The 12,690-nt window shown below is 33.9% G+C and overlaps 1 protein-coding gene across 1 annotated transcript in view; it reads right to left on the bottom strand.

Moving 5' to 3' along the window:
* LOC119145055 (regulating synaptic membrane exocytosis protein 2-like) overlaps nt 1-12,690 on the bottom strand; it is a 124,339-nt gene that overhangs the window by 62,324 nt on the left and 49,325 nt on the right. The gene's annotated exons all lie outside the window — the stretch shown is intronic.

Genomic DNA, 12,690 nt, shown 5'->3' on the forward strand with positions numbered 1-12,690 from the left:
TACATACACGTATACAGTTGCATTTCCTTTGGTTACCACTTTGTGTTTTACTAGATTGTGTACTACCATATATATGCATTGCTTTCTTCCCTCTTTTCAAAAATCAGCAACTGATAATTGCTTAAATGAAGTTGGATTGACAAAAACCCCAAACCTCCATTTGCTCACAGACCAACTGAAAAATCCCAAGCAGTATGACTGTATTTTGCTTCTTCCAGACTACCTGTCTTCATTTTACCTTCCCACATCTTTTCAGCCTTATTCTCTCAAAACTCTGCCAAGAACAATGCCAGTTCTAGCTATTCACTAGAAACAATTTCTGATTGATACCTATTTACTAAAACCACCAACAGGATGCAGATAATGTGTTGGATCAACAGTGACTGGGACAATGTATTCCAACAGTGCAGAATATTAAATACTTTACTATGTATTATCAATTTTGATTAATTCTGTCATAGGAATTTACTCAACACTTTGCATAAGCACTAAATTAATTCTAAAATGCTTGAAGAGTTTGAAGCTTTTATCACAATTTTTTTGCACAGATCATAACTCCATATATGGCTTCACTTGAAAAAAAGCCAGGATTTTCTACTTGTCAAGAATAAAGAATTTTTGCACCTTGCACTTTGTCATCTGGAACCTCTGCCCTTTGAAACATTCACAGCACCATTCCTCCTGTGTTCCTCTGCAAGTCTACACAGTGCAAGTACCAGACCCCTTTGATCTTTCCCAGGAGCTAGCATCATTAGGTTAGGTCTCAAGCCTCAGTGAACACTTTTTGATGTTAGATCCTATCCGTGTACTAAAAATTTCCTCAAAGATTATGGCTAGTCCCACTGGCACAGAGAATGAATAGGAAAGCAGAACAGGGAAAAAAAACAGAAGCAGGAGAAAAAGTAATGAAAACATTAACATAAAAATTATTCTTAGCCCTTTAAACTCCTAATACTTTTCTCTTCTTCAATCTATTGCCATCAGTAAAACCTCCTTCCTAAAATCTCCTATCCCAAAATCATAAGGCATTCTTCCCAAAAGATGTGTTGGTCACAGGTAAACGAACGAGCACTCTGTTATCAGACCTCTTCTCTACTTTTACGTAATTGGATGCATAGCCACAAAAACATCTGTGCACAATTTAGGTGCCTAAATCCATGAAACTGACCCATAAAACACAGTATACATCTCCTAGATATCTGAAATGAAATAAATGAAATCGGTATCTAGTTCTTCCCAGTCAAGTTTAGGAAAATCCAGATTGCAGAATCAGCCATCCCTGGCAAAGATAAACATCTTAATATCTATATCTCAGACCCAACAGTGCTCTCAAGATTCACAATGTTGCCATCCACAGACCTACAAGCACCAAGAGATCTGATATGTAGGAGCAGTCTGGGCGTACCTGATGTCTCATAGAAACATTGAGTTTGAGTATAAAGCATATAACACTCTATGCCACTTTCATTTAAAAACATTACAGGCCAGGAGTCACACTCCTTTGCTCAGTAGCTTTCTATGCTCTCCTTATCTCCTAACCACCTGAGAGAGATGGTTAGAAGACGACAGGCTGGAAGTTTTTTCTAGGTCTTCTGTTTGGGATTCTGATTTCCCTCATCCATAAACAAAAACATCCAAATATTTATTTGTTATTACATTTAATGTTGTAATTGATGTTGCTGGTATCAATTTAATGAAGTTGTTGATGTTTCTACTGTAGCTGTTTTTATTAAATACATTGCCTATGAAGTCCAGAGTGTGGGACACTTGTACGAAAATTTAAGTTTAGAGAACATGGAGTTAACAGCACAAACCCCAAAGCAGAATATATGTGCAGTAGTCTCCATAGGCAATGCATGTTCCACTAAACTTGATTAAGAATTAATATGAGATTAAATATTAATGTGCAGAACTATCTGGTTTTCCTAAAGCAAGTCATAGAGGAACAATAAGGGATAGTCTCAGATCTATATAAAAAATCTTCACATTTTGCTTCCTCTACAGATACAATGCTGACATTTACCTCCAGCTGTGTTCACAGTAAAGATATAGAAAATAGTTGAGAGAAGACTGCAGCAAATAATTTTGTCTCAAATATACATTTATAGTTATATATATTAAAAAAAATCTATAGTACTATCTTTCAAATTAAAACAACAGCATGAATGTTAACTACTTGACATCCACATACATTATAGTGAATTAAACTGAATACTGTTCTCAGGATTTGCATTTGTTATTCTTTGCATTCCAGACCCCACTAGCCCAGATGACAGTATAGAGCAAGCAGGTCTCTCAAGAGTCATGATGCCAACACACAATCTTTGAAGGGTTCTCTCTCTCTCTTCAATAACTTCTCAATACAAGCCTAGTGAAAAGCAAAGAGTGAAGGCAAAACTATAAATTCAGTTTATGTATTTTAAGTTAGATACTGCTATTTCTTGCACAGATGTCTAAAAACGGAGATACTACTAATTCACAGGACTAGTGTGGATACGCCATTCTATAGAGTGTTCTGAAAAGTAAAAGGATTATACAAAAGTCAGGTCCTATAAGTAGTAAAAAAAGGGTGTCTCTGTGATGTTTGTGAAAGGTGCTATAAAAGTAAAAATTCTTCTGAGAAGTCTATTACTAACAAATGCTTATCAAGGAGATATTTTTGAAGCCATCTTTTACAAGCCGATGCTTCCATCACCTGAACAAAGAAGTTCTAACCCATCTGAAAGCCAGAGACCTACATCCTTTAGGGCACACAGTTTAAAATAAAAGACATTCCAAAAAAACTTATAAGCAGATCAAAAATACTGCAACTTAAATTACTTTAATACACTGAGTTGTGTAGATACCAAGCATACACTAGATGAACAGCTTTGTTCATCTTTTGTGGTAACATATGCTGCTTAACAAATGTCTGTCAAAGTCTGTGAAAACCTCAGGTTACAAGTAAATCCTTGCCATGCTTACAAAGGAGAAGAAATTACCCTTGCCATTGGAAATGATCAGCTTTTATTTAACATTTATTTTAAATTTAAATTTCATCAACAGGCTGGGAGTTCTGCATTTTGTGGTTCATCCCTTACCTTCCAAAACCCTGATCACACATTAAAGGAAAAGAGTAAAAAGGAGATCAGTGTTGAATCCCTCCATTAAATTTTTCAGATTAATAGTGCAATTACTACATTAATACTTTGCAACAATCTTCAAAAAAAATCTAGCATTACCCAACATGAACTGGGCTGAAGACTGCATGGGAAGCTGGTAAGAAAGCAACAGTGAATGATTTCAGTCTTCAGCCCTTTTAAAAGATTTTGATGAAGTTATTTAACCGTCTTTCTTAGGAATTTATATATTCTCATAGTACCTGAACGTCATAAAATTTCAAAAATATTTACCACCACCAATATTTTTTAAATATTTAGAAAAGCTTCCTCTCCAATACACCTTGGAAAATGGCATTGAAAATAAAATAGGATTAAAAAAAAAATGCTAAAATTCTAAACCTCTGTTCCCTCTCCCCCTGCCTCACATTCTTTCTCACCAAAAATGGCATTCGGTGTGTAACTGCATCTGTTACCACTGTGTAACGTTACCTGACCACTGGGGTGGATGCCCATTCTTTCGGTCTAACTAGGGACTTTGCTGAAAAGGGGGGAAGATTACCAGCTCCAGCCACATTCAGAGGTTTCCACCACCCTGCCTTAGAGTGCAAGGCCCATTAATCCATTTTCCTAGATTGCCTCCTGTGGACTCTTCTTTTTCTAAATCTTTGTAACAGTATCTCAACGATATGCTCTGTACCTTAAAACTTAAGGTACAAGCTTAAAAAAAAAAGGATTAGTGACTACCTGCTCACACATCAGAAATCAAGACATATGACATACACAGGATATATAACTTTGCCTGCACCCATTCCTGACAAAACAGTGGAGCAACTACAATCACACAAAGCAGTGGAGTTAACACAGTCACACAGTCAAATTGTATAAAATCAACTACTTCCTTGAAAGAGGACACCTCTTTAAGAGTAAGTTACACTACATAAGTATGTTTAATTCCAAGAAAAGAGAGTTAAGGAGGTTGAATATAAATGCCGTGTTAATTGGATAACTGTAAAATATTTCCATATTAACTGAATTAATTCTCTGCATTGATTATTCTATTGATGTTATAAGAACATTCACTTTAGAACATTCAGTGTAATTATTTTTGACCAAAATTAAAGTTTTCATTTTAGATGACTGCTCCAAGTTTTTATTAGTTTAGAGAGTAAAGGTAGTTGAATTAAGAAGGATCATATTTTAGACAATAATGTCTTTTGAAAGGAAAATCTTCTTGAAGATGTGTATAGGTGATTTTCCTGACTAATTCTGACCTGTTTGTAACAAAAGTATTGGCAGTTTCCACAAAAACATCTCCAAGATCAGTCACTGAGAGGTAACTGGATATTTGATACTAGTGACCAAGCAGGTGTAGAAGGTGGGTACTTGGCCTAGAAACAATACTTGTAACACAGAATAAATTTAAAACCTACCTAAATCCAAGCTGAAAAGGATAGACATCCCTGATGTCCAAACTGAAGTGGTGGTGAAGATACAAGAGAAACAACAAGTACCATACACACTTTATGGATAAGCACAGACCTATACATGCTACTGTATAATAATAGTCTAGGCTGAATGAGCTCCCTGCATGAACCCCAGATGAACATCACCCATAAACATAAATTCTGTAAGATTAGGACTACTCTGACATTTAGATGATAATTAGAAATGGGATGGTTTTATCACAGGTTCCAGAAAAAAACAAGCTCCAAAGTGAATTTTTGACACTAATATTTTTAGAAAATATATACTAAAATGTGGTTCACTCCAACTGAAAACATAGTGCTCAACAACCCTATACTTTCAGTACTAAAACTGAAGACACTGACAGTATGTTTTGATTATTTCAGACCCAGCATAATAAATCAGACTCTGCTTATCTTAGGATATGAACTGAATTAGGGCAAAAATGTTTCCTATTATTTGTTTCTGGACTAAGAGACAGAGACACTGTGTTCTACAGATGAAAGCTCCCATACTTCTCACACATTTCCTAGCTTGGTCAGATTTTCCCCTTTCTGTTACGATGTTGATAGTAAAATGATAAAATGATTGTCAAAATCACAAATCAGCACATGAGAAAATAACTGTCGTACAACTGTAATAATAAATAAGTACTACACTGAATTGTAGCCATTATGTTATGAGCAGTTCCAATAATTAATTCATGGATCAATGCTCTCTTTTGAAGGTTATCCAAAATTGCAAGCATGAGGCCTCGACCAGGGAGGTGATATTAAAAGGTTAATGTTAAAATCTAGCATTTGTCCAAACCTAACACATTATTTAAATTGGGGTACTGCAGCTTTTTCATGTATTTAGCAAAAAAAAGAGTATTTTGGTTATCACAGTGTAAGTGAGAATTTGTAACCATCAGCATTATAATTGGTTGCCATGTGGAATATGCCAGCTGCTTCCCACTTGGGTATCTTGTGTCTGCTGAGGGAATGAGGCATGTACAAATAATAGGAAAAACAAAAATTATAAAGCAATAATTAATAGAATGTCTTGGATCAAGTGAAGTTGTCAGAGGGACAATAAAATTAGCTAAATGACAGTAGCATTATTCAGCCTGTGTAACAACATTAACAGAAGAAAATACAGTCTGTGAAGAAGTGTCTTCCAATCTTAAAGTTCCAGAAGTTTTTTTTCAGGTTTTCACATTACTAACTTTCTTGAATTAGGAGTTTCACCAGTCTGATATTCTCTGGGTAAAACATCCATTACCTGTTAGGTGTTCATCTCTGACACCACATATAATAGCTGGAAGATCAGACCAGCTAACTTGCAACATGTAATATCAAAATTCAGCCTGAGTTAGAAATGCAGTAAGAGCAAAACAAAGAGCCAATCAATGCATGTGAAGGCTGTAAAAGGCAGCAGTTAAAAAGAGCAAGCAAGTTTTAAGGAGTCCTTGAGCCTTAGTAAATATTTCTTTAATAGAAGTTTACCTATTCAGTTTCTATTGGCTCATTTAAAGAGCAGCTAGCATTGCATAAATCTTCACTAGAATGAATTTCCAAATCCATTTTCAAGGACATGAGACACAGGTAAATGCCTCCTTGAATTTAATCAGTTTGTCCTGTCAGTAGACTCCTTTCTAGACAAAAAAAGGCTATGTTCCTAAAAATACCCATTTTCTTCTCTTTCAGAAGCTACATTGTGAGACAATATAATCATTTGTCATCTGTCCTGCAGTGTATTTTGTCACACTAATGTCTCTCTCACACATTCGGAGAAGTCCGGACTTCTCTGTAATCTCAGTGTTCATACTACATCCCGGCTGAAAAGCCTCACATGGGTGCCTGACACTTCTTCAGGACTTCTACATAAGCAGTAACTGCCTTCACTCCAGATGTTTAGGGTATTTAAAACTATTTTTAACTATTTTAACAAAATTTTAGCTGGTTAAGCTGTAAAAACATATATATATTTAAGTTTGTTGATAAAAAAACAACCCAGGTTTATTTGGGTTTATTTTTTTTTCTCCAACTTAGTAAATGTTACTCTCATAAATCCTGCAGATATGTCGATATTGGAGGCAGGTGACATTACCAAAAAAAAAAAAAATATTCAACCTAAAATAGCAGGACTCAAATCAGAAAAAAATACTGGACTTTCATTTTCAAAGAAGGGACACAGGAAAAACTGTCCAATTGTCATGTAAAATTGTTACTATTTATAATTCTGTGTAATTATAGGGACCCCATAGCAAGTCTGATGTGAGATTTGCGTTGAAAAATGTTTGAGTGACATATACTACTACAACTCAACCTCCAAAGATTATTTTTTGACAGCTAGCATTCATTCGAATGTATCTATTAAAATTTAAGAAAATTCTAATTATCTTTCACTTTATTAACATTGTTAGTTTGAATTAGCCAGATTTTGGTTTTCCTTCTTTATTTTCCTACATTTTTAAGAACAGTTTAACAAATAATCAACCAGAAAGAAAATTTCCCTCCAGTACAATCCTTAAGACAAATACTCTACTTTTACACCTCAAGTTACTTTAAAAAAAAAAACATAGGAAGCTGGAATAGCACTTAGGTCTTACGACCACCACCATAATCTTATATTTTGTGTAACAAGAAAAAAAAAAAGCTTTTGTAGTCTTGCCTACAGGATGTGTGAAACATACGACAGTAGCTGCATAAAGTAAGCAAGCCATATTTCTGGAAATGAAGATGACTATAATGACAACTGTAAAATACATTGTCTTGTTCGTGACTAAAATGCACAAATTTACCAATATCACTGACAGTAATAATACAGACATAAATATATCCCAATGCAACACAAAGGTTTACAAGACTATTCAAGCTTGAGTAAATCTGTAATCTCCATGCACAATTTTACCAGAGTGAACTTCAGTAACAAATCATCAAATACCATTTTAATTGCTGTTCTACAGGTTTTTTTCTTTTAAAAGACCAAATAAATTGCTTTTTTTAGTCCAGAGAAAGGCCTTTCTCTTAATACTTCACTCCATTTAAACAAAAATTGTAACCATAAGGATTTTTAAGATATTTATTTCAGTGTCTGGATTGCAACTTTTCTTATTTGATCTAATTTCTACTAAACCTATATTGTCAAGATGACACTAGTTTTTACTTATGCTTTATCCTGTTTTGTAACTAACTGAAATTCTCAGGGAATTCATAAAACAAAGCAGAAAGCCTAATTTTAAAACTGATAAAAAAGCTAGGATACTGAAATTGAACACATTTGATCCCTTTTCAAAGCATTAGTTGTATTTACACAATGTATTTTAAATATTCTGCAAAAAGATGGCCTCAGATGTAATACATGTACAGATGTAACAATGTAAGTAGAGTTGCATTTTAGAACAAACTACTCCAAAAAAGCAGGTTTTGCTAGGGGTTCTGGTGGGTTTTGTTTGCTTCTTCAACAGTAGATGGCATTCCAAGCACCTCCTGCAGAAAGTGCTTTCCTAGATGCTTGTACTGTCACCAGCTGCTACAGTGAAATATGCAGCCCTGGGCTCAGCTGCTAGCAGGTGAATACAAAATCATTTAAAATCTGTAATTAATTCAAAATGCATTAGTAATTACTTTGGCCTTGATACATTATTTTGCCTGTTAAATAAGGTTTTTATAACATTATTAACTATAGTATATTCACCAGCTGAAAATAATATACACTAAAGAGCTTAACTACACAACAGATATTAAGTTAGTATTTCTCAGACTGTGACATTTAATCACATGAAATGGATTCAGATTTCTTCCAGAATGCAGGCAATCCTAGAGAAGGATTGCTTTCAGAAGAAATAATGGGAATAGAAATAACAAATATCATTAATTTTTTCTTGTTCTCTGCCTCTTCAGAATCAGCTTTACAGACAGTCCTTTTCTAGGGCAGACTTATATCCTGCATCCACTCACACATGAAGCTTTGAATGACTATCATATAACAAACAGCGGCAGTGGCAGTTTAAGTACTTCATCAGTAATACCAGCTTACTAAATGGCATGAAAAACACAAGTCATAAAATACCGGTTTTTTCTGACAATAGAATTAATTGAATAAAAATATAAATGGGAATACTCTTAGCTCACTTTGAATTCTATATTCACATATTCTATACAATTTATTAGTTTATATCTGGGAAATCACTGGAAACTACTATGATATAATCTCATCTATCATGAGATTGATATGATCTATCTAGATGAGATATTTGAGGTAAATACAATGCAAAGTTTACATACTCCTGAAAGAAACCACAAGTGGTTTCCTTTAAAAATAGATGTTGTCTTGTGATTCATTTGATGCATGGAAGAGCTAGAATCATAAACAGAATATTATCATAAACTGTCTATATAAGTAGGTATAGTAATATAGTTTACAATAGTGGAAGTGTTCTTTTCCATTGGTTTTATAAGCCTGAATGAATGTTCCACTAAGAAATAAAAGATATCACTCTATTTTTTTACACAATGGTTTGCTATTTCTGTCTACCTGTCTACTTTGATCAATATTCTGTTGGGGTTTGTTTGCTATTTGCATCTTTATTTTAAAGTGAATTAAAGTTACATAATACTTGGAACTCACCAAATTTTTCTAGACATTTTCTGATTCTTCTTCTGAGTCTCCTCGTCTTGTACTCTTTTTTGTATGAACAAGGCTTTCCTAGTCTTGTTATCTTAAAAGATAATTTATGTGGAAATTTTTATTTTTTATGTTGTACAGACTTATTTACAACTAGCAAGGAAAGTGATTCTAATTCTTTATCACAGATGCTAGTTAAACTGAAGTGTTGTAATTGTTCACAATTTTTTTTATCTAGTGACCGGCCATTGGGCTCAGGAGATGAACATAATCCAATACTATGAACACAGCCAGATTTGAAACTACCGAAAAATTTGCATACATTCCACCCTCTTTACAGTTAGTTTCAACTTGTAAGGTTTTAAAGCTGATTTTCAAAGACTACCTATCTTAAAAGAGGAACTGCTTTGGTAAAAGCATTTGAAACAGAAATCAAGTCATCTGGTCTAATTCCTGAAGGAAATACCATTTAAGGGAAAAAAAAAAAAAAACACCAAAAAAAACCACTTTTACAGAACGAACACTTTGGTGAGATTAATCTTTAACAATTTTGATTTTTTTTGGCATGGAACTAAAATACATTCAAATAGCTTCCATATCATAAATTGCACACTAAGCAGAAGCTTAAAAGCATTTAAATGATCTGCTATAAAAATTAATGAAAATTACCTATTTCAAACTAAGATGTAAGGGCCTCTGACTAGAATTCCTTAGCCTTTCCAAAATACCTTGTTTTGGCTGAGAATACCAATAATTTTAAAAGCTAAAACTGTCTCATTTTGATTAATTTTCACTAACTCCTGCCACATATGAACCTCTGCAGTGGCCAGTGGCTGAATCTAACTGAGACATTTCCTAGTGGAGTGAGTTGTGGTTTCACTCAACCTACTAAAACCTTGCTACACCAAAACTTGAGAAGTATGATGTTTTGGGTCCATTAGATTTGATGTTCCAGAGTATGATGCAGGTTGATGAATCAGACTGTACTAAATTACATGGCTGTAGTGACATCATATATTTTGTCTTTGGGTGTTGATTACCTTTAGTGTCTTTTTACAGGTTATTCAGTAAATTGGTGAAAATTCACAGCAAAACCAGAAGAAATTATTAACTTTAATATTTCTCTGCATTGTAGAATGAAGAATCAAATGAGAATCTGATCTGTGTAACTATTCCCATTGTTGAAAGAAAGCAAAACATCTACTCTCTAAATAGGCTCCAGGAAAGAACTCTGGAATCCAAAAGTGAGAAACCATAACCAAACAAAAACTGTGGTACTATTTAGTAAATGTTGTGTTTATTTACACTTCTTTAATTGGGTTTCATAGAACTAGTCACACACAAGTATAACTATTCCTCTGAGCAAACTATCTAACCTCTAAGATCTTACATAGAGTGTACTCTAAATCTATAGAAGTTCTTCAAACATTAAATTTAATTCTTCTTCTGGTTCAAAAATACACCACAGTGGTTCCTGATAGTAGTAGAAATTTCTATAAAAATCAAGACAATTTCCCAGAAGTGGTGAAAAATTTCAGTTGTGTGATTGCTTTTAACATAGATTTTTTTTAAAATATATGATTTTTATATATATATAATATATAAATATGATATATGAAACTGTAAGAGTCTTACAATCTGACTTTATTTTCTTCTTTTTTCCTAAGATTAACTTTCCTAGTCAGGCTGCAAAAAAAACTTCCAACACTCAGAGGCAAAATCTAGTGTCTAGGTTGGTAGCCTTTAAACATTTTCACCAAATACCAATGAAAATTTTAAGTGTATGGTTGAACATCATACTCTAATTAAATAAAACTACAGTATTCTCTCAACAATTAATATTTCAAAGTTAACACCTAAACTTTCTGAAAGGATGCAGTGTCTTTTGCATGTCATTATAAAGAAGGATCTGAAGTTTGCCCCCTTTGCTTTCTGTTTCCTTGGAATAAATTTACGAACCAATTAAGAACTCAGAACCCTCTCCCTGACATACATGTTATCTGGAATGCTCACTACTTCTTTGTAAGAGTAATTAGTTTTGGACTTCAGAAATTTAGGATTGTCCTTCATATGTTAAAGGCACTTCTGGCAGAAAAGCAGGCATAGAAAAAATTCAGTTTCTTCAGATCTCACATTCTTCCTCCAGTAAAACTACACCTGTACTAGAGGCATAAATGGAATGCTGCCTACAGAAATACTTAACCTTTTTGAGCATCATTCTTCACAGACATATGTTATTCAAACTATTCTGTGAAGAGATGTTCTAAGTGTTTAATAACAGAACATCACAGTTTTGGATGATCATTTAACTCCTAAGTCTTTATTGTAATACAGACATTCATTGTTCTCATTTCCAGCTAATTACAAGTATTCATTCATGTCTGTTTGCAATTAGGGTGCATTTAAAATGAATAGAACTGCCATTCACAAAGACACTATATATAAATGAAAATTAGAAAATACAAAGTGACATCAAAAACATCCCAGACAATAGTCCTATGATTTTAAACGTAGCATATGCTAAACACCCTTGAAAAACTCACTAGTTAACACATTTTGCAAAGCTACAACACTAGTATCCATTTATAATTGGGAGTATGAAACTAAATTTTGTAAACTCGGTATTTTCTTAAATCCATACTTGTCGTATAAATGAGAAGTAAAGGCAATCTGCAGAAAACAAGTATAAAAGTGATTCTCAAGTTCATAAATTAGTGAATTCGTATGCTGCTGTGTTATAAGGAAAATACTAACCCCTTTCTTCTAAGGAAAGAGGTACATGTGGTTTTGCTTAAAGAGACAGTGAGAGAGAAAAAAAATGTACTTCATGTATGAAAAACCTACCCAAAATCAGTAGAAGGAGTAGAGTTTTCCAAACTGCAGAAATTACTGGTGGAAGGATGAGTTTACTACATTTCAGTTATGGTTATTCTTATTTGTCATCATTTATTCCAAGCACAAGTTCAATACACACAGTCACATCTGAGAGGCAAATGAGAAAACAGTACATTAAATCACTCAACATGTAATGAAAATTAGACCTACTAACTTCTCTCTTGTCTGAATCTCCCAAACTGCAATTTAAGCTCAATACTTCTTGTCCCATCATCTACGATGGGCCTGAAGAACAGCAGCCTTTCATCTCTTTGAAAATCTTGAAGTTCCCCTCAGTCTTCTGTCCTAAGGCATATCAAATTTGTTCAGCACCTCCTCACAGCATGACATGTACAGACATCACCTGAATTGCTGTCAGCTAAGCCACCACTGTTTTGACCTGTAGTTTTCAAAACTGGAAACATTCTAGCTGGGCATTTACTGGTGCTGATTAGAACTGAAGAACTGCAGCACAATTTTGTAGGACATAGTAATGTTTATGCAACCTATGATGGCAAATACCCTTTCCATAACAACATGGACAATTAAAGTTCATGTTCAGCATAAGAGGCAGCTTAAAATCTAGATATTGCACTTGGGAATTGCTACCTAATCAGTTGCTAACTTCAATTTAAATGTA

The sequence above is a fragment of the Falco rusticolus genome, chromosome 3 (genome assembly GCF_015220075.1).
Source record: "Falco rusticolus isolate bFalRus1 chromosome 3, bFalRus1.pri, whole genome shotgun sequence".
Lineage (NCBI taxonomy): Eukaryota > Metazoa > Chordata > Aves > Falconiformes > Falconidae > Falco > Falco rusticolus.